This window comes from Helicoverpa zea, chromosome 17 (genome assembly GCF_022581195.2).
Source record: "Helicoverpa zea isolate HzStark_Cry1AcR chromosome 17, ilHelZeax1.1, whole genome shotgun sequence".
NCBI lineage: Eukaryota > Metazoa > Arthropoda > Insecta > Lepidoptera > Noctuidae > Helicoverpa > Helicoverpa zea.
This window is the reverse complement of record NC_061468.1, coordinates 2,559,143-2,564,235: the sequence shown is the minus strand read 5'-3', so window position 1 is coordinate 2,564,235 and position 5,093 is coordinate 2,559,143.

The following is a 5,093-nucleotide window of genomic DNA, read 5'->3' as shown; positions in this document are numbered from 1 at the left end:
CGCACCAGGCAGGGTTTACTGGTCACAGAGTACTTTTTATATTATGAAATAGAGGTCCAACTCGACTACCAAACTAAGTAAGACAAGTGGCGCCTTCTGAACGCAGGTTTAAGAAACTATTTGTCAATATATATACATATAGCTACATAAAGCAGTGGTTACTGGGTCTAGGTAGATTTTTGTTTCTTTTTGTTTAATATTTATAAGATGTTTTTCAATAAATAAAACACTGATAACCTTTAATATAATTTATTTTTTTCTTTTAAAACATTTCATGTATAATTTTTTCGCTTTTAGCTTATAGGAATCCGTATCATCATCACACTCTCTCCTATTTATTAATATTTTATTAATATCTTTACAGTAATTGTAAATAAAGAATCTGCAGGATATATTGATTAAAAAGTCTATTAATTTTTCTTTATGAATTTCACATTTTATGAAATCGAATTTCAAATGTATAAATATTAATGTTTTGATGAAATCTTTTAAATATTTTTTTTCCAAACATTTTTTAATTATTGTGTAATTTATATCCTGCAGATTCGAAACACAATTTAAGAGAGAGTCGCTGGGACTGCAAAGCCATTTTTTATTAGCATACTCTCTATATTTTAAATAATCGTGTTCCTGATCGGACATTAAATTTTTTTTACATTCACTACAACCCTTGAAGACTTTCTTCTTAGCGGTTTTAATAAAATAACCGCTAACATATTGTAGCCCCCCAATTATACGGGGGTCGCTTTTGTCTTCAAGGGCTGTAAATTCAATGTCCGGAATCTCAGAGAGCTCACAATTTATTTGTTCTTTGCAGGCCCCGCTTGTGATGAGAACTTCATGCAAAGCGTGGCAATTATCTGCCTCACAATTTGTCCCTGGGGCATGGACACTAGATAGGCTGTTTATTAAAAGGCTGCTAAATGCTGCTTCAAATCCATCTGGAGTAGGGTTTACGTTGCGGCATCCTTGACTCCTTATCGATCCAAAAAAATTTTCTATTGGATCCTGATTCAGATGCCGCAACCAAACCGATGTCACTCCGTACTTCGCAGCAATTTTTTTTAAAAGCAGTTCTATTCCTTCTAGTGTCCATACCCAGTTACTTAAGGTGGGAACATACTCCACATTCGAGGTTTTTACATTCACAAATTTCATATTTTTTAAAAATATTTTTGCCTCCATCCATGTTTTGTGATGTATTGAGTTCGGCGTCGCAGGTCCCAGCAGTGGTTTACTGTGCTTCCTTTTCCCGAAGCTTCCGTTAATGGAGTCAAAAAGTTTGTCAAAAAACAAGATGACGTCCGCTGTATTTTGCGCATCTTGAGAGATTATTCCTTTTTCTGCAAAAAAATAAGAAAAAAAATATTAATAAATATTCCTCACACGTTCTTACAACGCAATCTAGTCCCAAACAAAGCATTGCTTGCTTGTAATTTGGGTACAGCAGACAACCAATAAATGAACTTATATAAATATAAATATTTTATAAATAACATAACATAGTGTACATATGTAGAAACACCCACACACATAAATGTTTGACTTATGCGGGAATCGAACCCGCGACCTCCTGTGGCAGGCAGATACACTGGCTACTATGGCATCTAGTCATCAATAAGAAACTTGTTATTATTAAATCTGAACTGGGAGCAGTTTTTAATTTGTGAAAACTTTTACTATACAATCTTCCGCCCGCGGTTCTACCGCATCCCGTGAAAGCTACTTCGCGCACCCAGATTAAAAGTCACTTTTAGTCTTCCTCAATAAATGAGCTATCTAACGGTGAAAGATTATTTCAAATTAGACCTGATCGACCTTGGTGATTGGATTGGTTCTTCAGATTAGCATGGTTAAGAAAACATACAAACAAAAAAATCTTCAGCTTTATAATATATAAGTATCGATAAAATAATGCAATGTGAAAACATTATGTAATAAAGTTTATTTACCTGCTAGGTAGCCCATATTTGATGCTACAGTTTGGCTGAATAGTTGCGTAGCAAATTTAACTTTCATCCGTGGAATTTTACTGGGAATGCAGTGGGAGTCTGTTAATTTTGGCACCAGTCTTATGCCTTTGTAGCCTGGGTTTTCTTGGTGCAGTGCAGTTATGTGTTCCCACTTTGCCATTAGCATTTTGTTGTCTTTTTTATATAGTAGATTTTTCGTTATTAAATTATTTCTTATACATTTCATTAAGTGAGGTGGGTCATACAAGGGAATGATTTCCTGTTTATTTATTAAAATAATATTTCCCTCAGGTTCTTCTGATTTTCTTAACAGAATACCTCTTGTTTCTTGTAACAAGAATTTAATGCAGTTAACATTATTTGTTCCTTGGTCGCACACTGTTGCTACCACATTAAGACCAGCATTTTGTAGTTCTGTGATGACAGCCTTTAATTGTTTTGCCAGTTCTGGTCCCTTTGTGGCAGACTGAGAAAATGTGTATGCAACGGGTTGCTTATAATTTTTTATAAGTCCTCTTATCATAAATACCTGCGCATGATCTGCATACTCAGGCAGTGTCTCTTGCCCATTGGTTACAAACCCACTCACTCTGTCCTTCCTTTCATTGTATGCCACATTCGGTTTTAGTGACATTTCGTCAAAAAGAACCACACATAATTTGTGCTCTGGTTTCATTTTAAGTGTGGCTTTTTTTATTTGTGCCATCAAATTTTTATTGATACCAGCATTTATATCTGCCATATTAATTAATTTTATTAAAATTTGGCGTGATGGCAGGATAAAGATTTTCCTCAGGAATCTGTATCCTTTTGGGCTTTGCTTGAGGATAGTCAAAGCTACAATTTTTTCCTCTAATGTGAAACGCCGGCCTTTTTTTTCCTTTTTGTGCTCCCTGAACTGCAGCAAAGTTAAAATTTTTGATGTGCTAGACATTTTGTCTAGAGTTTCTAAAAATTGAGGGTTTGTAGTAATATTTTGCAGGGCCTTGATCTTGATTGCCTGCTTTTTAACCTTGCTACGGCATTTGCTGAGTTTCACACCAACTTGCAGCATTTTCTGATACAGAGCACGCTCAGTTTTCGTAACAGCAACCTGTTTTACCGCCTTCTTACTAACACATTTAACTTTGCGATGCACTGAAAAAATAATAAGAATCATATGAATAAAAATTGCAGAATTTAAGAGTACATATGAGTGAGATAGCATCAAAGCTAGTTGTGTGTGAAAGTATCCCATGATTGAAATATGTATTAAATCTATAAATCAGTACCTAGTTAATAAACCATGATAGTGAGTGTAACAAGCAAACTCAGCTTTGAAGTTATTAAGTTTGATTACAATTGTGTTGCTTACCAAGATCTTTCACCACCTCAACATTTTCTTCTTCACTATGAGGCTGTCTATCACTGTGTACAGACTGAGATTCTGAAGTGACAGGATCTGAAAGGTCATTAACATATTTGGTAAGAAATGTGTGCCTATTATATACAAACCAATTAAGCTGATGATCATTACCATCATCATGAATGTAGCAGTTCATATTGAGTAACCATTATTTGAATCATATTGAATTAATTAAAGCCAGCCCACTACTAGACAAAGTTACTTTTTCTTTTATATAGTTTATAATATCAACTAGCGACCCGCCCCGGCTTCGCACGGGATAACAGTATTTCCCCAGTATTTAATGTATGTTATTATACATAAAAACCTTCCTCTTGAATCACTCTACCTATTACAAAAAACCGCATCAAAATCCGTTGCGTAGTTTTAAAGATTTGAGCGTTCATAGGGACATACAACATGACACATGACAGAAAAAGCGACTTTGTTTTATACTATGTAGTGATAAGGATGTTAACATTTTAGGACTTATGCATATGACATATAAATGTAATTTAACAAACTGTATTTCATCAATCACTCTTGTCTTAAGGGATAGGTTTATAGAGAGGCTAGTTTACTTTAATTGTTTGCAAAATTATAACTCAGGAACAACAAAAATAATTCAATTTAAGATGATTTTAAGGTAAATTAGCACATTTATCGAGAGAGGCTACATTTTATCCGGGCGCATGAAGGAGTTCCAGGACAGAATATGTGTAAAATAATTGCTGATTAAATGCTTGTATGTAGGATCACTCACCAAGATTCTCTTTCATTTGTACATCTTCAATTGAACCTTGTGAGTGTATATGTAGATGCGCAGGTTCTGTAAATAATAATATTCAGTGATTAGTATATGTTATTATTACATCATTTATTGCTAGTGTCTATCTATCAATTACACTATATGCTGTCCGCATGGGTGCCGCATATTATGCACAAATATGTTGACATTATTGAAAAGAAACAAGTATTAAACAAAACAAAGTAATACAAAAGTAAATTATTTCAGACATGGTAATGGTTTTTTGTATGCCTAAGTGAGAGTAGTAGAAATCATAATTGACATGTACCTTGAAAACTAGACGTTATGGATACCACATATTATGTTTGGAACATTTGATCTATGATTCATTACCTATTCATTCAGTCAAGAGGGTACCAAAATTGTGTAATGCAGTGCTATTTAAGTATTACAACAAATTAAAAATAGCAAAGGATTTTTGGTAAATGTGACATTCAAGTTACTCAATTTCAGCCTAATTTGTAGGAATAAATGATCTTTGAAATAACTTCACTCAAAAATGGCTGGACCGATTTGGTTGAAATTTGGTATGTAGATAGGTGATACCCTGGATTAAGACATAGGCCACTTTTTATCAATACACCATGCGGACGAAGCCGCAAGTGGAAGCTAGTACATACGTAATGTAAATGTATGTATGTATGTATAAAAATGAATTGCTTGTTTATATGTATATGATAAAATATACCTTTTGATGTAGACGGTCCTGAAATCTGAAGAGGTCTTAGTGCTCTTTTTTCAATGCTGAATTTCGAGCAAGATAATCCTGTAAACAACGATAAAATAATATGAATTATAAATATAGTAAATTTTGAAATGTAATATAGAAACTCTTGTATGACATACTGCGTACATACAGAAATTGTGGCTCCAAAGAAATCTCTATTCAGATGTTTTAGACTTACTGCAGCTTTTCATTTTGTGATTT